This window comes from Scardinius erythrophthalmus, assembly GCF_964197995.2.
Source record: "Scardinius erythrophthalmus genome assembly, chromosome: 21".
In the NCBI taxonomy this organism is placed as follows: Eukaryota; Metazoa; Chordata; class Actinopteri; order Cypriniformes; family Leuciscidae; genus Scardinius; species Scardinius erythrophthalmus.
In genome coordinates this window covers 8,996,906-9,019,793 of record NC_138241.1, presented here as the reverse complement: position 1 = coordinate 9,019,793, position 22,888 = coordinate 8,996,906, and the positions used below count along the sequence as shown (strand labels likewise).

At 36.2% G+C, this 22,888-nt stretch overlaps 1 protein-coding gene across 5 annotated transcripts in view; it reads left to right on the top strand.

The window, feature by feature from the left end:
* agpat5 (1-acylglycerol-3-phosphate O-acyltransferase 5 (lysophosphatidic acid acyltransferase, epsilon)) overlaps positions 1 to 22,888 on the top strand; it is a 70,251-nt gene that overhangs the window by 39,082 nt on the left and 8,281 nt on the right. The window lies entirely within an intron of this gene.

Sequence of the window (22,888 nt, the reverse complement as noted above, 5' to 3'; positions counted from 1 at the left end):
CATTCACATGCACAAAAATGTGTTTCGCACTGACAACAATCCGGTGGTGGCTAGAATCCAGCGCTGACTAGAATGACGCAGCAGAGGAGTGCAAAGTTGACAAGCCATTTAAAAAGTATTGACTTAAGAACCACTTGTATATTTTCAATAAATCATATTACCATTCACTCCAGTGACGAATTTTAAAATTAAACTAGAATCTATTTATAAGGTAAAACTCTTACATTTTTAGGCATTAACTAATGCCAATGCCTAATGCCAAAATGTTTTCTTTGTTGAAGTTATTTACTCTAAGGAGAAAATGACAATTTGGTGGATAATTTAATTATGTGATGTGACGGCGGAATTAATATACCTAAATGTGATTACAGAATATGAGCGCGAAACGCTGCTGGGATAGTTTCAAAATTAATAATACAGCAATAATTTAATTGTTCATATGTGTTTATTCTTGTTAGAAGATTTTTATTTTATTTTACTGATTATGAACAAAATCAATCATGACAAACCAAATGAATTTTAGTTGTATTAATTATACCATCGATGAAAACACAAGGTATTTAGGCCTATAATTATAACATAATTTTTCAGTAAAAATCATGATTGTATTTTTTTTTTTTTTTTTAAAGTAAGGTTAATGTGAGCAGCATCTTGCAATACTCTCCTAAATGCCCGTGCAAATTCGTTATTTCAAATGTAGGCGCGCTCATAATAGAAGCAACGCGGTGACGACACGCATGCATTGTGGCGAGCTCGTTTTTCCAGGTGCGCCTATGCCACGGCAAGATGAAAACATCTCAACTTTTCAGAATGTCGCAAGCTCCCCGTAGCTCATGTGATGATAACCAACCGATCAGCGGTAACACTTTATAATAGCGTTCAGTTGTAATAAGTGGTTAGTTAATGATGAACTAATCATTTACAAAACAAGCTGTGTTTATTGCAGCCCTGAGAGGACTACAGACACTCGATTTTTATACTCTCTTTTTCAGAGTACTTGCATTTTAATTATGTATTGGTATATAAAGACAGTTTAAACAAATTTGGGAAAAAGTTTTTTAGAAAAAACCTGCCTACCCTGCCTTTAAGGGGCCATGAAAAAGACTGGCAACAGGAAGAAAAAAAAAAGGTTGTATTTTGTTAAAACATTAATCCTCCATTGAATTTGTTTTAACATAAAATTAATATTTGGACCAAAAAGGTTTTATTTATCTTTTTTATTTTATCGTGTTTCCATTTGATGCATTAGAACAAACTGTGAGGAAAGCAAACATATGAAAATGTTAATGAGAAAATGTGATAACTAAATGGTTCGTTAGTTTTTCCATTTTGAAAACAAAAACAAAAAAACGTATCCAAAGGTACAAGGACCTTTCCGTGTACCTTCTGGTAATAAGATTTTCTACTTAAAAAGAAATAAAGAGAAATGAGAAACGTTTTAATTTAAAAAAACTGAAGACTAAAATTGTATTTTTTAATGTTATTTTTTAGTATTATTTTTATTTATTCATTTTCATAAAAAAAAAATTCATAATGTATTTTGTCAAGCCAGAGTATGTTTATACATGTGTGCTGAGCAGAGAAAGAGGGAGAGGAGCTGGGAGAAAGATAAACATAGAAGTATGTGCAATGTAACATGTTCCACTGACGATGAAACTTCAAATGTGTACATAAAAAGTTGGCATATTCTTTACAAGGAAAGGAATGTTTTGACTGATGCAAATGTACCACGAATGTATACACAGAGGGATAGTTTCTTAATATGGAAGGTGGATTGTACCATGTTTAAGCATGAGGTATACGTTCCATTTTAAACATAAGCAACATGTTTTTCTACCTTACAAGGAAGTTGTAAATCCCTCAGTGGTGTATATAAGCTCAATCTTACTGTACTGACTCAGAGAAACATAGAGGCATGAGGGGGTGAGGCAGGAGAAACACAGAGAAACCATTACAGCTGGCATGATGGGGTGAGGGAATAGAGAAATGGGGAACAGAGAAATTTGGAATGAAGACCACCTCGCCTGTAGCCTTATTCTTCTAAGCCTGTTTCTCTCGTATGTCTGACACATGTATAAAAATAATAAATTAGAAATCTCTTGGCAAAAGTAACTGGTGTAGCTTCTGTGATTCAGCAATAACGGGGAAAGCATGATTTTCAAATCTACAAAACCAAACTTGTGTCTTCAGCTGACAAAGTTTAAATCCCTCCAAAAGTTAAAATTTAGTTGGTAGGTGGAGAATAGGCCGTTTTTTGCGCTGTTCCACCACATGAGCATTTACACAAAGCAATCTGGTCGAATGTGCTTTCGGCTACCTCTGGAAGTGTTTGAAAGTGGACAAGCTCAAAACGTTTTACACCGTTTACACCTGTATTTCATCGTCCACTTGTGATCTGATCGACCAAAATGCAACTTAATACCAGGTGTAAACAGGGCCTCAGATGCAACGTTTTCACTCGCTGCTACTACAAGCAGAATTCATTTTTTAAATAATAACATGAGTTGTGTTTCATGAGGAAAAACCCATTAAAAAAAAACCCATTCATCGTAATAATTAGTCCACTTTTTATGGTCTTAAAGTCTAAAAGTCTTAAAGTGTAGTCTACTTGGAATTATGAACTGAAGCGATATCATATCAATGCCTTTACTGTCGTTATTCCAGATCATTTAACATCCTGCATCTTCCATGTAGGATATAGTTTTGGAAAAGCCCAACTAGTAAACAGTGTACAGGTTTAAGTAAAAATAGCACTTTAACTAATCAGAAATGATAGTCTATCATCCACTTAATCAAGCCGCATGTTGCATCACGTTCTTACTCAGAGTTAAATTCAAGGCTTATTCCTCTCAGCGTGAGTTTATTCCAAAAAACATGAAAAGTATATAACCTGATGAAGCTAGTTGCTTTGTTTTATGGAGGTGATGTTTACATGTTCACATGAATCATTACCATAGCCGTGCTTCACGTATGATAATGAGCTCAGACTGTACCTCTTATTAGTTTCATATGGATTAAATCATTTTTTCATGTCTGAGTTTCGGTCCATTTTTGTAACATGTTTCAGAAAGTTTTTATTGTGAGTGTGTACAAATAAAAGTAGCCCTTTACAGTTTTGAATGATATTTTACTCTTATCTCTATGAACAAAAATGGCGGAGTATTTTAAGTTCTTTCCACTGTTATCAGGAAACAATGCTAGGATCGCTCTGACGCTGAACCAAGAAGTGTGTTGTTGTGCTCTATACGAGATGTATATTGACGAAATATATGCAACAGCCAAACAGTATGAAGAAACTTTATTATAACTAATTTGCAGAGTATAACATCAGATGAACTCTTATTCTGCATGATGGGACAGGCACAGTATACAGAAGACAGAAAGAGTTGAAAAGGGACGTTTCAGGGCCGGGCCACTCATGCGAAACAAATATTAAAGCATAATAAAAAAAATTTACCCATGAACAAAAAATACGAAGATTCTAGCTTAATTTGAAATTTTCCGTTTCTTAAAACAAAAATCAAACCATTTCTCATTTCTCTTTGTTTCTTTTAAGTAGAAAATGATATTACCAGAGGGTACAAGGACCTCCTAGCCATCCGCACAACAAAACTCTTTCTGCATAAATCACATAAATATGTCATGGCTATATCATTACTACTTTTATTTAAATTTTTTGTTAAATCATGGGAACAAATTAATACTAACAAAAAAGGAAGGAATGTTTTAATCAACAGTATAATCCTCGTATCATTCTTTCTTTTAATTTAATATTGAAAGCAGAAAAATTAGAAAAAAGCACCTGTTTCATTTAAAAAAACAACAACAAAAAAGCAACAATTCAGCTTATGCTTTTATGTTGATTGTGGAAAAAATAAACTTTAAATATAGCTGCGAGCAGCGATTACGGGCCCAAGCCGGTGACACCGCAACCCCGATGCCTTTAGTTACCTATATATATATATGTATATGTGATGCGATCTGGGAAAACCCGTCGGATGTCGCGCTGGGCCGGTTTCAGTAAATTCCAAAATAGTTTGAATGTCAGTTTTTTTGTCAAATTTTTTTTTCCATTAAATAATTTTTTTATAAAATCATTTCTCTTATCTCTGAAAATATCTTGGCAAAATTCCCTTGTTTAGTGCAGAAAAACAGCGATTTATAGTGTCAAGCTGAAAATACTCTCTTTCTCTAATGCATTCTATGCGACCATTTTCTCTAACGCCCGGCAGAGGTGAAAAAAAAAACAATCGCCGTATATCCCATACACCTGTCCGTCTCTTAACACTACAAAGATAGTTTACCTTTAAAATAAACCACATAACATGTACAGTGAATGTGTATAGTGCGCATTTACCATAGGGATGGCCCGATACCGATACTGGCATCGGGGATCGGGCCGATACTGTCCTCATATACTCGTACTCGTACTCATAAAAATTCGCCGATACCACGCACCGATACCACGTACATTTTGCAAAACGAAACTGGCCGGCGCGAGTGCTTTGTGGAGGTGAGCTGTGAGGCATAGACGCGCGAACTGGTCGAGCATATCCGTTTAAACAGACATCAGTGGAAAGTTTGTTCAGTCGGATGTCAATGGCAAAGAAAATAAAACGAGGCATCAGGTAGCCTATTATTAACGTTAACTGACGAGAGAGAGAGAGAGAGAGAGAGAGAGGGAGCGAGCGAGCGCACTTCTGTTGAATGCTCTTGATTGCTGATCGTTCACTCACTCAGCACATGTTATTTGGATGAAAACTAAATGTAAGTAAAGTAAAACATGAACTGTTACCTGATTTAAGTATAACGAGTGGTTCCCTACATTATTACAGGACGTGTGCAGGTCAAGTTTCATGAACGCAAACATCCAAAGCAGCGTCTCAGCGCGCGAATACTGAATTAAATATTCTTTCACATCTTGCGCTTGTACGGACGAATTCACACAAAATTGTGTAATAACGCCTGTCTTGGCGAGTAGGCTATCCTATAGTAAACAAAGTCGGTTATATCTCAAATAAACGTAGCATGTTCAAATGCGGTCGGTGCGGTGCGTTCGGTCTTAAAGGGGCAGCAGCAGTCTAATGTTAATCAAACAAAGGACAAAGAAATACTCACTGCTCTTGACTAAATAGGCTACCCTTTTCAACTTTACAAAAATATCCATCTATATATAATTTATACAGTAATGAATGCTTTTTTCACATTTGATTACTTTTTTGAAATTTCTGTACAAGTTAGATCTACCCGAAAAACTCTAAAAACACTGTTTATTTCATTTGTCTTTCTTTGTTCTATTGTATTTATTTGTCCTTTTTGTAATTCGATTGTTTGTTCTTATTTTGTTACTGACTGCTTGTTTTAAATTCACATTAATTATGCTGGTAGTTTTTGTAATATCAAAATTGGATTAAATAATTGATATTTCACTGGTTTTGACAAACATTTGAACCGCTGACCCGATCCTCAGCACTGAGCCCTGCTGAAGCAGCTCTAAATATTGCTGTGGCTATTAAATGAAAGATAAAATATGATTGAGCAATATAATGAACAGTGACAGTAACAGAAGCTCATACAATGCATTTTAGCAGGCTTAACTAAGCATGAAAATAACTGAAAGAAATATATATTTGATGAACAAATTAAGCCAACTAATATTATTTATATTCTTTTGGTTTATCTACTAATACATTTAAAAATTAAAAATGCATTGAAAATTCAGGTATCGGTTACGGTATCGGTATCGGCGAGTACCAAAAATCAAAGTATCGGTATCGGACTCGTTCTGCAAAAAGTGGTATCGGGACATCCCTAATTTACCAACAAGCTATGATAAAAATAAAAACAGATTTGGAAAGGGCTTGATACCAACTTCCATATGATATCAAAACCTGTAATAGGTAAAATTTCACCATGTGGTGGGTTTTCCCAGATCGAATCACATATAAAAAGAAAATATTACTTGTCTTATTCTGATTTTAAGATACACTCAAAATATTCCACAACATTGATTAACGTTGATTAACCCGTTGATTTTGAACACAAGAGGGCAGTATAGCCCTATGTATGACTTTTTTTTTTACTAAATAGCACATTCTGGCTGATTTTACATAATTCTTGAATTGAAAAAACTGAATAAACCCAAAACTGGGTTTAGTTCTGGTATTTGTATAATTTTATATACAAATAAGTGGTGTATAATTACATTTTTAGAAGATATGAGGCTTTTAGTGTTTCCATTTTTGACATTACTTTAATCCCTCGCCATAGCAAAACCATCTGAGATATTTATTATCCGTTCACAATTTAGCATCTTTAATGTATTTTCATCATGTTCAAAAAGTTTGGTGGGAATAAAATAAACCACTTAAGAGTGGGTAAAAATTCAGAGGCTGATTTTGCAAAGAAATCCACATTCAAACCAAAATATCTGACTTCCTGTTGGTCAGAGCTAATGACTGTAAATTAGAAAGTTGTCCGGCTCGATGAGACGCATTTTGAAAGTGACACACTTCCTGCTGCCAGTTGGTGGTGCTATAACTTTGTCTCACAATAGTTACATCCATCTGATCGGCTTCTTACCACGAACACACTGCTGAAGTTTCATCAAGATCAGTTAATGTATGCAGAAGTTATTCCACTTCGTGTTTCTCTTTTCTCGCCATAAATTCGATTCCTCGCCACGGCCAAACCGTTCGAGATATCAAAAATCCGTCTGCAATTTAGCATCCTCAATGTCTTGACTTCACGCTGACCAAGTTTGGTGGCGAATTGTGGAATTCTCTAGGAGGAGTACATTAAATTCCACAGCATGCGTTTCCAAACAACCCTAAATAGCCGACTTCCTGTTGGGCTGGCATAAAACTTGACCGGGGGAAAGTTGTTCGGCCCGATGAGATCTATATGTGTACCGAGTTTCATATTAATTCATGCAAGCGTGTTTGATCTATGGACCAAGTTTTGGGACCCCGTTCAAAGGGGCGCTGTTGAGCCCCCCTGCCACGCCCGGGTACCAGCTTCAGCCCGTCCCTGATGGCAGGGGGTTCTGACTTGTGTGCAAAGTTTCAAGAGTTTTTGAGCACGTTAAGGACCCCAAAAGCCCCTGAAACCTTGATTAACAATATAAAAGCAATAGTCAAATCCCCCCCTCCCCTCACACACACAGACACACAGAGAGAGGGAGAGAAAATTATTCAGAAAATCCACATTCAAACCAAAATATCTCTCTTCCTGTTGGTCGGAGATGGTTCATGTAAATTAGAAAGTTGTCCGTCTTGATGAGAACAATACACATACCAAGTTTTGTTGCTGTTGATAAAACTAACCCCCCCACTTATGATTAAAGGTGGCGCTAGTGAGCCCCTCACCACGCCCGTTTCTGAAACTTTGCACATGTCTACGGGCTAATAAATGTGATGTGTCTGTCGAGTTTCATCCAATTTCAAGTATGTTAAGAGTCTCAAAAGCATCAAAAAATAATATTAAAGTTTGAAGCGTTGCCATGGCAACATTATTAAAGATATCAACAATCCTTTCACAGGTCTACATCTGCCGTGTGTTTACATTATACACATAAAGTTTGAAGCAAATCGGGTAAAAATAAGAGGGTGATTTTAAAGCATTTTGAAAGGGACACACTTCCTGCTGCCTGTTGGTGGCTCTATAACTTTGACTCACAATAGTCACATCCATGTGATCGGCCTCTTACAACGAACACACTGCTGAAGTTTAATCAAGATCAGTTAATGTATGCAGAAGTTATAACACACTTCCTGTTTCCATTATTCGCCATGAATTTGTGTCCTCGCCACGGCCAAACCGTTCGAGATATCAAAAATCTGTCCGCAATTTAGCATCCTCAATGTCTTGACTTCATGCTGACTGAGTTTGGAGGCGAATGGATGAATTCCCTAGGAGGAGTACATTAAATTCCACAGCATGCGTTTCCAAACAACCCAAAATAGCCGACTTCCTGTTGGGCTGGCGTAAAAAGTAAAAGTACGAAAGTTGTTTGGCCCGATAAGATCAATATGTGTATTGAGTTTCATATTATTACATGCAAGTGTGTCTGATTTATGGACCAAGTTTTCGGACCCCGTTCAAGGGGGCGCTGTTGAGCCTCCTTGCCACGCCCGGGTACCAGCTTCAGCCCGGCCCTGATGGCCGCAGGTTCTGACCCGTGTGCAAAATTTCAAGAGTTTTCGAGCATGTTAAAGGCCCCAAAAGTGCCCGAAAGGTTGACAGAAAAATAAGAATAAATATAGCTGCGAGCAGCGATTACGGGCCCAAGCCGGTGGCACCGCAACCCCGGTGCCTTTAGTTACCTAAAGGCACCGGGGTGGCGGTACCGCCGGCTTGGGCCCTCCATCGCTGCTCGCAGCTATATTTATTTATATATATATATATATATATATATATATATATATATATATATATATATATATATATATATATATATATATATATATATATATATATATATATATATATATATATATTATTGTTCAAAAGTTTGGGGTCAGTAAGATTTTTAATGTTTTCAGGAGAAGTCTCTTCTGCTCACCAAGGCTGCATTTATTGATTAAAAATACAAACAAAAACAGTAATATTGTGAAATATTATTCCAATTTAAAACAGCTGTTTTCAATTTTTTAATATTTTACATAGTAATTCATTTCTGTGATCAAAGTTGAGTTTTCAGCATCATTACTCCAGTCTTCAGTGTCACATGATCCTTCAGAAATCATACTAATATGATGATTGATGCTCAATAAATATTCATTATTATTTTCAATGTTGAAAACAGTTGTGTACAGATTTTTTTTTTCAAAATGCTTTGATGAATGTAAAGTTCAAAAGAACAGCATATATTTCAAATATATATATTTTTAACATTATAAATGTCTTTACTGTAACTGTTGATCAGTTTAACTCATCCTTCATAAATAAAAGTACTGATTTATTTTATTTATTTCCCCAAAAAATAAAATTGTAATTATTACTAACCCAAAACTTTTGAGCGGTAGTGTTTAACGTTACAAAAGCTTTAGATTTCAGATAAATGCTGTTCTTTTGAACTTTCTATCCATCAAAGACTGTACACAACTGTTTTCGACATTTAAAATAATAATGAATGTTTCTTGAGTATCAATCATCATATTAGAATAATTTCTGAAGGATCATGTGACAGTGACGACTGGAGTAATGATGCTGAAAACTCAGCTTTGATCACAGGAATAAATAACAGTTTAAAATATATTAAAATAGAAAGCAGCTGTTTTAAATTGGAATAATATTTTACAATATTACTGTTTTTGTTTGTATTTTTAATCAAATAAATGCAGCCTTGGTGAGCAGAAGAAACTTCTCTGTTATGAGCGCGCCACAGACTGCACGCACGTCCGCTTAAAGTTCCGCCTTTTGCCTTCCGTCAATATTACGTTATTAGAAAAATATTTTTTTAGAGAATCGATTTTTTGACATTTGTGAATCGATTCAGAATCGTCCACGTCCGCATCGCGATGCATCTAAGAATACATTTTTTCTCCCACCCCTAGATTTCATACAACAGGTTAATAAACAGTTACAATTAAGTCACTTACATTTTAGATTCAATGTTGACTGTTTTTGTTCTGTTTCAGCAGCGAAAATAGTTAAACAAAGATCACGGCAGAACCATCGTGTGTTTTCTCATAACTGAACGATTCAGCATTTTTAACGAATCGGTTGACTCAAAGATTGAATGATCAATCCATAAACATCTGTCTTAATCATGATCGACTCATTCGAACGAATCGTTTGAACGAATGAATCAATGACTCGCTTATTAAGATGGATGCCTGGCGACACCTAATGGCGGTTTAGTGTTGTTTATTCTTTCCCACATGTGTGTGATTTGTGTGTGCAACATTATCATTATTTTTCTTTCACTATTATATTAGCGATTTAAAAGCACCCACTCGTGTCACACGTCGATTAACCGGTGGGAAAATATCCTCAGACACATACCTAATAAATGTATATTTAAATACAATATTGGCCTACCTGGTAAAAAGTTTTATATACTATTTTGATGTCCTTTTGGACACAAGAGGGCAGTATAGCCCTATGTTTGCTTTTTTGTTGAACCAAATAGCACTAAATAGCCTGTTTTAACTTTTTCATTCTTCTTGAATTGCAAAAACAGAATAAAATGGGTTTAGTTGTGATATTTGTATTCTTTTATATAGAAATAAATGGTATATAATTACATTTTTAGAAGATTTTTAGTGTTTCCTTTTTGGACATTACTTTAATCCCTCGCCATAGCAAAACCGTTTGAGATATTTATTATCCATTCACAATTTAGCATATTTAATGTAGTTTCATCATGTTGAAAAAGTTTGGTACGAATAAAATAAATTAGAGGAAAAATAAAGAGGAGTGGCTAAAAATTCAGAGGCTGATTTTGCAAAAAAATTCACATTCAGACCAAAATATCTGACTTCCTGATGGCCAGAGCTATTGAATGTAAATTAGAAAGTTGTCCGGCTTGATGAGAACAATATACAAACTATTTTTTCTTTACTGTAGTTAAAACTAACACCCCCACTTTTGTCAAAAGCATGTTGAAAGTGACACACTTCCTGCTGCCTGTTGGTGGCGCTATAACTTTGACTCACAATAGCTACATCCATCTGATCGGCCTCTTACCACGAACACACTGCTGAAGTTTCATCAAGATCAGTTAATGTATGCAGAAGTTATTCCACTTCCGTGTTTCTCTTTTCTCGCCATAAATTCGATTCCTCGCCACAGCCAAACCGTTCGAGATATCAAAAATCCGTCCGCAATTTAGCATCCTCAAAGTCTTGACTACATGCACACCGAGTTTGAAGGGGACACGGTGAATTTTCTAGGAGGAGTATTTCACATTCCACAGCAAGCTTTTTCCAAACAACCCATAATAGCCGACTTCCTGTTGGGCTGGCGTAAAACTTGACCGGGGTAAAGTTGTTCGGCCCGATGAGATCTATATGTGTACCGAGTTTCATATTAATTCATGCGAGCGTGTTTGATATATGGATCAAGTTTTAGAACCCCGTTCAAGGGGGCGCTGTTGAGCCCCCCTGCCACGCCCGGGTACCAGCTTCAGCCCGGCCCTGATGGCCGTGGGTTCTGACCTGTGTGCAAAGTTTCAAGAGTTTTTGAGCACGTTAAGGACCCCAAAAGCCCCTGAAACCTTGATTAACAATATAAAAGCAATAGTCAAATCCCCCCCTCCCCTCACACACACACAGACACAGAGAGAGGGAGAGAAAATTCTTCAGAAAATCCACATTCAAACCAAAATATCTCTCTTCCTGTTGGTCGGAGATGGTTCATGTAAATTAGAAAGTTGTCCGTCTTGATGAGAACAATACACATACCAAGTTTTGTGATTCTAGGAAAAACTAAGCCCCCATTTTTGACTAAAGGTGGCGCTACTGAGCCATTCCACCACGCCCGTTTCTGAAACTTTGCACATGTCTACGGGCTAATAAATGTGATGTGTCTGTTGAGTTTCATGCAATTTCAAGTATGTTAAGAGTCTCAAAAGCATAAAAAAATAATATTAAAGTTTGATGCGTTGCCACGGCAACAGTATCTAAGATATCAATAATCCTTTCACAGGTTTACATCTGCCGTGTGTCTACATTGTACACATAAAGTTTGAAGCAAATCGCAAATATATATATATATATATATTATTGTTCAAAAGTTTGGGGTCAGTAAGATTTTTAATGTTTTTAGGAGAAGTCTCTTCTGCTCACCAAGGCTGCATTTATTGATTAAAAATATAAACAAAAACAGTAATATTGTGAAATATTATTACAATTTAAAACAGCTGTTTTCAATTTTTAAATATTTTACATAGTAATTCATTTCTGTGATCAAAGTTGAGTTTTCAGCATCATTACTCCAGTCTTCAGTGTCACATGATCCTTCAGAAATCATACTAATATGATGATTGATGCTCAATAAATATTCATTATTATTTTCAATGTTGAAAACAGTTGTGTACAGATTTTTTTTTTTTCAAAATGCTTTGATGAATGTAAAGTTCAAAAGAACAGCATATATTTCAAATATATATATTTTTAACATTATAAATGTCTTTACTGTAACTGTTGATCAGTTTAACTCATCCTTCATAAATAAAAGTACTGATTTATTTTATTTATTTCCCCAAAAAATAAAATTTTAATTACTACTAACCCAAAACTTTTGAGCGGTAGTGTTTAACGTTACAAAAGCTTTAGATTTCAGATAAATGCTGTTCTTTTGAACTTTCTATTCATCAAAGACTGTACACAACTGTTTTCGACATTTAAAATAATAATGAATGTTTCTTGAGTATCAATCATCATATTAGAATAATTTCTGAAGGATCATGTGACAGTGACGACTGGAGTAATGATGCTGAAAACTCAGCTTTGATCACAGGAATAAATAATAGTTTAAAATATATTAAAATAGAAAGCAGCTGTTTTAAATTGGAATAATATTTTACAATATTACTGTTTTTGTTTGTATTTTTAATCAAATAAATGCAGCCTTGGTGAGCAGAAGAAACTTCTCTGTTATGTGCGCGCCACAGACTGCACGCACGTCCGCTTAGAGTTCCGCCTTTTGCCTTCCGTCAATATTACGTTATTAGAAAAATATTTTTTTAGAGAATCGATTTTTTGACATTTGTGAATCGATTCAGAATCGTCCACGTCCGCATCGCGATGCATCTAAGAATAATTTTTTTCTCCCACCCCTAGATTTCATACAACAGGTTAATAAACAGTTACAATTAAGTCACTTACATTTTAGATGCAATGTTGACTGTTTTTGTTCTGTTTCAGCAGCGAAAATAGTTAAACAAAGATCACGGCAGAACCATCACGCATCACGTGTTTTCTCATAACTGAACGATTCAGCATTTTTAACGAATCGGTTGACTCAAAGATTGAATGATCAATCCATAAACATCTGTCTTAATCTTGATCGACTCATTCGAACAAATCATTTGAACGAATGAATCAATGACTCGCTTATTAAGATGGATGCCTGGCGACACCTAATGGCGGTTTAGTGTTGTTTAAAAGCATCATTCTTTCCCACATGTGTGTGATTTGTGTGTGCAACATTATCATTATTTTTCTTACACTATTATATTAGCGATTTAAAAGCACCCACTCGTGTCACACGTCGATTAACCGGTGGGAAAATATCCTCAGACACATACGTAATAAATGTATATTTAAATACAATATTGGCCTACCTGGTAAAAAGTTTTATATACTATTTTGATGTCCTTTTGGACACAAGAGGGCAGTATAGCCCTATGTTTGCTTTTTTGTTGAACCAAATAGCACTAAATAGCCTGTTTTAACTTTTTCATTCTTCTTGAATTGCAAAAACAGAATAAAATGGGTTTAGTTGTGATATTTGTATTCTTTTATATAGAAATAAATGGTATATAATTACATTTTTAGAAGATTTTTAGTGTTTCCTTTTTGGACATTACTTTAATCCCTCGCCATAGCAAAACCGTTTGAGATATTTATTATCCATTCACAATCTAGCATATTTAATGTAGTTTCATCATGTTGAAAAAGTTTGGTACGAATAAAATAAATAGTTTAAGAGGAGTGGCTAAAAATTCAGAGGCTGATTTTGCAAAAAAATTCACATTCAGACCAAAATATCTGACTTCCTGATGGCCAGAGCTATTGAATGTAAATTAGAAAGTTGTCCGGCTTGATGAGAACAATATACAAACTGTTTTTTCTTTACTGTAGTTAAAACTAACCCCCCCACTTTTGTCAAAAGCATGTTGAAAGTGACACACTTCCTGCTGCCAGTTGGTGGCGCTATAACTTTGACTCACAATAGCTACATCCATCTGATCGGCCTCTTACCACGAACACACTGCTGAAGTTTCATCAAGATCAGTTAATGTATGCAGAAGTTATTCCACTTCCGTGTTTCTCTTTTCTCGCCATAAATTCGATTCCTCGCCACAGCCAAACCGTTCGAGATATCAAAAATCCGTCCGCAATTTAGCATCCTCAATGTCTTGACTTCATACACACCGAGTTTGGTGGGGATGGGATGAATTCTTTAGGAGGAGTACTTCACATTCCACAGCAAGCGTTTTCCAAACAACCCATAATAGCCGATTTCCTGTTGGGCTGGCGTGAAACTTGACAGAGGGAAAGTTGTTCGGCCTGATGAGATCTATATGTGTACCGAGTTTCATATTAATTCATGCAAGCGTGTTTGATATATGGACCAAGTTTTCAGACCCTGTTCAAGGTGGCGCTGTTGAGCCCACCTGCCACGCCCATTTCTGAAACTTTTCACATGTCTACTGGCTAATAAGTGTTATGTGTCTGTCGAGTTTCATCCAATTTCAAGCATGCAAAGAGTCTCAAAAGCATCCGAAAATAATATTATAGTTTGATGCAATGCCGCGGCAACAGTATCTAAGATATCAATAATCCTTTCACAGGTCTACATCTGCCATGTATTTACATTATACACACAAAGTTTGAAGCAAATCGGGTAAAAATAAGAGGGTGATTTCAAAGCATTTTGAAAGTGACGTACTTCCTGCTGCCTGTTGGTGGCGCTATAACTTTGACTCACAATAGTCACATCCATGTGATCGGCCTCTTACAACGAACACACTGCTGAAGTTTCATCAAGATCAGTTAATGTATGCAGAAGTTATAACACACTTCCTGTGTCCCATTATTCGCCATAAATTTGTTTCCTCGCCACGGCCAAACCGTTCGAGATATCAAAAATCCGTTCGCAATTTAGCATCCTCAATGTCTTGACTTCATTCACACCGAGTTTGGTGGCGATCGGATGAATTCCCTAGGAGGAGTATTTCACATTCCATTGTATGTATATATATATATATATATATATAAATAATGCAACAAAATATATATATATATATATATATATATATATATATATATATATATATATATATATATATATATATATATATATATATATATATATATATATATATATATATATATATATATATATATGTAACAAAGAAAAATATATATATATATATATATATATATATATATCAGACAAGTAATATTCTCTGTCTTGTCCCTTAATGTTTTTTTTATATATATATACATTTTTTTTTTTTTTTTGGATGCTAAACTATTGTTTATTATAGGCTTTGTACTTCACTCACGTTCCAATATTGAAGGGAAAACTTCACATGCTCTTCACATGCGCAAAAATGTGCTTGGAAACATCACAGTTGAGCAGTGATTTCTGTGAATACTATGAATTGTACTACTGTCTATTTAAACAGAGCAGTGTAATTTTTATATGCTAGGTTGACTATTTTATTATTATATTTTATTAAGGCTATAATGAACAGGCTGCGATGTCAAGATTGCAATGCTGGAATGCACAATATGATGTTGTTGTGTTTGTGTGTGTGTGTGTGTGTGTGTGTGTGTGGCGCGGGCGCGATCGAACAGTGGAAACATAAAAATATAGTCTCCATAATTTTATTCATACAGGACATCATTTAAATTGCAATGTGTTAACTTATATGTATGTACACTCACAATAAAACACAACATTGTGCTTTTGTAAAAAAACATTCAAGCAATCCCACCCCCGAAATTGCGCCATTTTTAAAATGAAACTAAAATGCTCACGGCTGCATGGGCAATATGTGTCTACAGCGAGGAACGAGCAGAACAGAGTGAATGTTTTTTAGTTCATTCCTACTGGACGTCCATATTTCACTTTCGCTTTTAAGGTAGCGATTTAAAAGCCCCCACCGCGCTGTCACACATCGATTAACCAGTGGGAAAAAATTCTCAGTCACATCGCTAATATATTTATATATAAATACAATATACAATGGGCCTACCTGATTTTGAACACAAGAGGGCAGTATAGCCCTATGTATGACTTTTTTCTTTTTACTAAATAGCTCATTCTGGCTGTTTTTAAACTTGTACATAATTCTTGAATTAAAAAAAAACTGAATAAACCCAAAACTGGGTTTAGATCTGATATTTGTATAATTTTATATAAAAATAAATAGTGTATAATTCAATTTTTACAAGATCTGAGACGTTTTCTGATTCCTTTTTTGACATTACTTTAATCCCTCGCCATAGCAAAACCGTTTGAGATATTCAATATCCGTTCACAATTTAGCATCTTTAATGTATTTTCATCATGTTGAAAAAGTTTGGTGTGAATAAAATAAACCACTTAGCAGGAGTGGGTAAAAATGCAGAGGCTGAATTTGCAAATAAATCCACATTCAAACCAAAATATCTGACTTCCTCTTGGTCAGAGCTAATGATTGTAAATTAGAAAGTTGTCCGACTCGATGAGACCAATATACTTACTGATTTTTATAATTGTGGGTAAACCTAACCCCCCCCACTTTTGTCAAAAACATTTTGAAAGTGACACACTTCCTGCTACCAGTTGGTGGCGCTATAACTTTGACTCACAATAGTTACATCCATCTGATCGGCCTCTTACCACCAACACACTGCTGAAGTTTCATCAAGATCAGTTAATGTATGCAGAAGTTATACCACTTCGTGTTTCTCTTTTCTCGCCATAAATGCGTTTCCACGCCACGGCCAAACCGTTCGAGATATCAAAAATCCGTCCGCAATTTAGAATCCTCAATGTCTTGACTTCATGCACACAGAGTTTGGTGGCGATTTAATTAATTTTCTAGGAGGAGTGTTTCAAATTCCATAGCAAACGTTCTCCAAACAACACATAATAGCTGACTTCCTGTTGGACGGAGCTAATAACTTAGAGTGCGGAAGTTGTTCGGCCCGATGAGATCTATATGTGTACCGAGTTTCATATTAATTCATGCAAGTGTGTTTGATATATGGACCAAGTTTTCAGACCGTGTTCAAGGGGGCGCTGTTGAGCCCCCCTGCCACGCCCGGTTACCAGCTTCAGCCCGGCACTGATGGCCGTGGGTTCTGAACTGTGTGCAAAGTTTCAAGAGTTTTTGAGCATGTTAAGGACCCAAAAAGCCCCTGAAACCTTGAAAAACTAAGATTAAATGGAATAGACAAATCCCCCACCCCCACCCCCCTACACACACACACAGAGACGTAGGCTAGAGGCAGAGAGAGAGGGAGAAAATCCTCTTTCAAACCAAAATATCTGACTTTCTGTTTGTCGGAGCTAAGGAGTATAAATTAGAAAGTTGTCCGGCTTGATGAGAACAATATACGTACCAAGTTTTGTGATTCTAGGAAAAACTAAGCCCCCATTTTTGACTAAAGGTGGCGCTACTGAGCCATTCCACCACACCCGTTTCTGAAACTTTGCACATGTCTACTGGCTAATAAATGTGATGTGTCTGTCGAGTTTCATCCAATTTCAAGCATGCTAAGAGTCTCAAAAACATCAAAAAAGAATATTAAAGTTTGATGTGTTGCCATGGCAACAGTATCTAAGATATCAATAATCCTTTCACAGGTCTACATCTGCCGTGTGTCTACATTATACACATAAATTTAGAAGCAAATCGGGTAAAAATAAGAGAGTGATTTCAAAGCATTTTGAAAGTGACACACTTCCTGCTGCCAGTTGGTGGCGCTATAACTTTGACTCACAATAGTCACATCAATGTGATCGGCCTCTTACAACGAACACACTGCTGAAGTTTAATCAAGATCAGTTAATGTATGCAGAAGTTATAACACACTTCCTGTGTCCCTTATTCGCCATAAATTCGTTTCCTCGCCACGGCCAAACCGTTCGAGATATCAAAAATCCCCTGGCAATTTTTCATCCTCAATGTCTTGACTTCATGCTGACCGAGTTTGGAGGCGATTGGACGAATTTTCTAGGAGGAGTATTTCAAATTCCAGAGGATGCGTTTTTCAAACAACCCATAATAGTTGACTTCCTGTTGGGCTTTTGTAAAACTTAGAGCACGAAAGATGTTCGGCCCGATGAGATCTATATGTGTACTGAGTTTCATATTATTACATGCAAGTGTGTTTGATTTATGGACCAAGTTTTCGGACACCATTCCAGGGGGCGCTGTCGAGCCCCCCTGCCACGCCCGGGTACCAGCTTCAGTCCGGCCCTGATGGCCGCGGGTTCTGACCCGTGTGCAAAAATTCAAGAGTTTTTGAGCATGTTAAGGGCCCCAAAAGTGGCAAAAAGGCGAAAGAAAAATAATAGAAAAAAAATAAAATAATAATCCTACCGGAAACAATAGGGCCTTCGCCCTTTCAGGGCTTGGGCCCTAATAATAATCCTACCGGAAACAATAGGGCCTTCGCCCTTTCAGGGCTTGGGCCCTAATAATAATAAATAATCCTACCGAAAACAATAGGGCTCTTCGCCCTTTCAGGGCTTGGGCCCTAATAATAATCCTACCGGAAACAATAGGGCCTTCGCCCTTTCAGGGCTTGGGCCCTAATAATCCTACCGAAAACAATAGGGCCTTCGCCCTTTCAGGGCTTGGGCCCTAATAATAATAATCCTTACGAAAACAATAGGGCTCTGCGCCCTTTCAGGGCTTGGGCCCTAATAATAATAATAATAAACAATAATCCTACCGAAAACAATAGGGCCTTCGCCCTTTCAGGGCTTGGGCCCTAATAATCCTACCGGAAACAATAGGGCCTTCGCCCTTTCAGGGCTTGGGCCCTAATAATAATAAATAATCCTACCGGAAACAATAGGGCCTTCGCCCTTTCAGGGCTTGGGCCCTAATAATCCTACCGAAAACAATAGGGCCTTCGCCCTTTCAGGGCTTGGGCCCTAATAATAATAATAATCCTAACGAAAACAATAGGGCTCTGCGCCCCTTCAGGGCTTGGGCCCTAATAATAATCCTAACGAAAACAATAGGGCTCTGCGCCCTTTCAGGGCTTGGGCCCTAATAATCCTAACAAAAACAATAGGGCCTTCGCCCTTTCAGGGCTTGGGCCCTAATAATCCTACCGAAAACAATAGGGCCTTCGCCCTTTCAGGGCTTGGGCCCTAATAAATAATCCTACTGAAAACAATAGGGCCTTCGCCCTTTCAGGGCTTGGGCCCTAATAATAATAATAATTAAAGCTGCAAGCAGCATTTATCGTGGTTCAAGCAGTTAAGGCCTTTAAGCACCAAAGCATCAAAAGACATCAAGTTTTATTTAGCAAGCATGTAACCACTGACATCATAGATGGAAAAGACCATGTTCTAGCATGATATACCATGATAAAACACATTCTAGCATGATTTACAATATTTTATCATGATTTACCATGGTTTACCATGATTTACCCTGTTCTAGCATAGTTTACAGTGATTTTATCTTAGTTTACCTTTATTTACCATGTTCAAGCATGATTTACCATGAAATACCACATTCTAACATGATTAACCATAGTTTATCATGATTTATCATGGTTTACCATGATTTACCCTGCTCTAGCATAGTTTACCATGATTTACCATGTTCTAGTATGATTTACCATGATATACCACATTCTAGAATGATTTATTAGGATTCTAGCATGATTTACCTTGATACACCACACTCTAGTATTATTTACTATGATTTATCATGTTTCAAGCGTTATTTACCATGATTTCCCACATTACTAGCAATTATGTGAAGTGTCAGTGCAAATGAAGTGATAAACACTGACAAAATATGATTGTGTTAAAATAGTTATTGTAATAAAAGTGATTTTTAGTGTCTAATTATGAATGACTCACAAGTCTGAATCACAAGAATGAATCACAAGTCTTTTCACATGTGAAAAGACTTCATTAATAAGTAGAATGGCCGAAAGAGGGCACTAGAAGACCACTTATTGGCTCACTTTCACTTTAAACTTCATGATTTTCACCAGTTTTCTGCACTAAAGCAAACCAGTTTTTCCATGTTAACTCAATAATGGATTCTTACACACACACACACACACACACACACACACACACACACAAAGACAAATATGTTTTCAATGTCTTTAGGATGTGTTATTGTGAAGAAAAAAAACTTTTAATGGTCTAACCATTTCACATATTTCATTTTGATCTATATTATCAGTCCAAAAATAAGAAATAAATAAAAAATAGCTTTAAGCATTTGTTTGTTGGCCAAAGCTGAAAGCTTATAAAAAAGATTAATACTATGTCTAATACTGCTGCTCCCTCTAGTTGACAACAGTGGAATCACAGCCTCCATCTTACAGTTGAAGTGTTTGAATGAATGAATGGGAATTTAGTTTTTCACTTATATCTCGGGAACCAGAAGGCGAAAAATTCGGAAACTCAGAGCATAGATAGTGCTTGAGGAGTCCTGTTGAATGAGACCATCGCAGTGCTCCCGAGGCCCGCGACCATACGTTTCGATTAAGAGCCCGGAGAGGTCCTTACCATTAAAATTTGAGCGCGCAACGACTTTTTGTTTTCGAGTTATGAGTGAATTTGTACTGGGGGGGGCGTGGCCTAAATGGCGGCCTCCATTTTTACTTTCGTTTCAGGATTCCATTCCTTAATTTGACACAATTGTCAATAGTAATACTTCAATAGATGAGTTTTGACAAAATGTGATTGTAAATGTTAAAATAATGATTTTATAAAGTCTAAATATGAATTATATAACAATATTAGGGAGTAGTATGATGAAATGACAGCAGGGGGCAGTACAATACCACTTATTGACTTAATATGCCATGTTATATCATTTTTACCTTTTTAACTGTTATAGAGGCAAATTTTGTCCGATCTGTCTGAAATTTCTCATGGTTCTTAAGAGTCACATGTTCTGACTTGTTTTTTTTTAAAGAGATATAGGCTTTTGAAGACACTTGGTCAAGTCACTTCTACATATTGAAGTGACACTATTATAGCCATCCACATGAAGAAGTTATACTTTTTCTGATAATTATTGATCTAGAGAGTCCAGAGAATTGCACTGCACTGGTTTTGAACATTATTATATGAACATTTATATGATTATAAATGGAAAAGACCATTTACAGCCAATACAGGCAATTTACCATATAATATATGGTTTTCAAAGCTTTTTGACAGTTATAGCTCCAACTATGGTCCGATCTCCATGAAATTGTGCACGCTTGTTTAGAATGTTATGGCACATATGCTCACCAATTTTCATGAAGTTCTGAGTTTTCGTTTAGGATTTATAGGCTTTTTAGTGTATTTTGCCACTCCCTTTTTCTTTATGACCCAATTATAGCCATGCGAAAAATGCAAAAGTTTGGGCCCTTTCAGGGCTTGGGCCCTAATAATCCTACTGAAAACAATAGGGCCTTCGCCCTTTCAGGGCTTGGGCCCTAATAATAATCCTACCGAAAACAATAGGGCCTTCGTCCTTTCAGGGTTTGGGCCCTAATAATCCTAACGAAAACAATAGGGCCTTCGCCCTTTCAGGGCTTGGGCCCTAATAATCCTACCGAAAACAATAGGGTACCGAAAACAAAAGTGTTCGCCCTTTCAGGGCTTGGGCCCTAATAATAGAAAAAAATAATCCTACCGAAAACAATAGGGCCTTTGCCCTTTCAGGGCTTGGGCCCTAATAATAAATAATCCTAACGAAAACAATAGGGCCTTCGCCCTTTCAGGGCTTGGGCCCTAATAATGATGAGGCTGAAACTGGAAGAACAATCAAGCAAAGTGTCTTTTATAAGCTTTTTATTCTTGCAAGAAGGTCAATCAAACATACAGAGCTCTGTAAGAAAGACAGAGAGGGTACATTCAAACATTTTAGAAGCTTCTCATCTCCTTCCCTGATGTGTTAGGTCTTGGTTAAAACTGAAAAACAACTCCTTTGATGGTATTCAGGCATTGTCCACACTAATACGTTTTAGTTAAAAAAATGCATCTTTTTAGTTGTATGTACTGAAATGCTAAAATGTTACTTTGTACACTCTTCATATCACAGTCCTGCTAATTTACTTGCATTTGCTTTGCGGCAAAACACGAGAGCAGTTGCGTTTAGACCAAACATATAAAGGTGACTGAGTGCGACCATGGTAATATTTTGCTTAACAAAATGATCCTGCCAGAAGAATTGCGGGATTACTTTATTCCTTCCATTTTTCCGATGTTGATTCAACTTGAGCATTAAAAAGGCTGCAGATAACTGTTCAAAGCTAAGCACAAAAATGTGATTATCACAGATTAATCTACAGTTTCCTTTATGAAAGACAAAAACATCTTTATATGGTTTGCCATGTTCAAAAACATCTTATATGGTTGGAAAATTTTGACTTTATAATCAATGTTCAGGGGTAGAAAATTAATAAACAGCTTAAATATTCTCTCTACATGTGGGCAGGGCACTTTTCTGCTGATTGGTCAACCAAAGATCAATCCATGCCCGTCATCAGTTGTTCCTGAGTTGCGTGCAACAATAATTAATCTGCTACTACAGACATTAAATGTTTTAATGCTATAATAATAATATTTATATTATTATTATTATTATTATTATTATTATTATTATTACTACTAGTAATTTTTAAATAGATTTTTCTTTATTTAGAAATTAAAATGTCAAATTCCAGCCACCTGGTTGTGACTTGGTATTTTCAGTTGTGACTGGGTTGTATTTAACAAATAAAATTATCCTGCCAGAAGAATTGCGAGACATTGGCATTTTGGTTGACTACCTGCTGTACTTTAAAGTAGTACAGAAATATTTTAGGAGAGTGTGTTGGGATATTTCCTCAGTTTTCTCATCTGTAAAACTGCTATTTTTGTCATGTTGTAATCTGCACAATGTTGCCGTTCATCACACTACATTGCTGTTTGGTTTGGCGTACAAGAAATGCTATACTTTTAAAATAAGTCATGT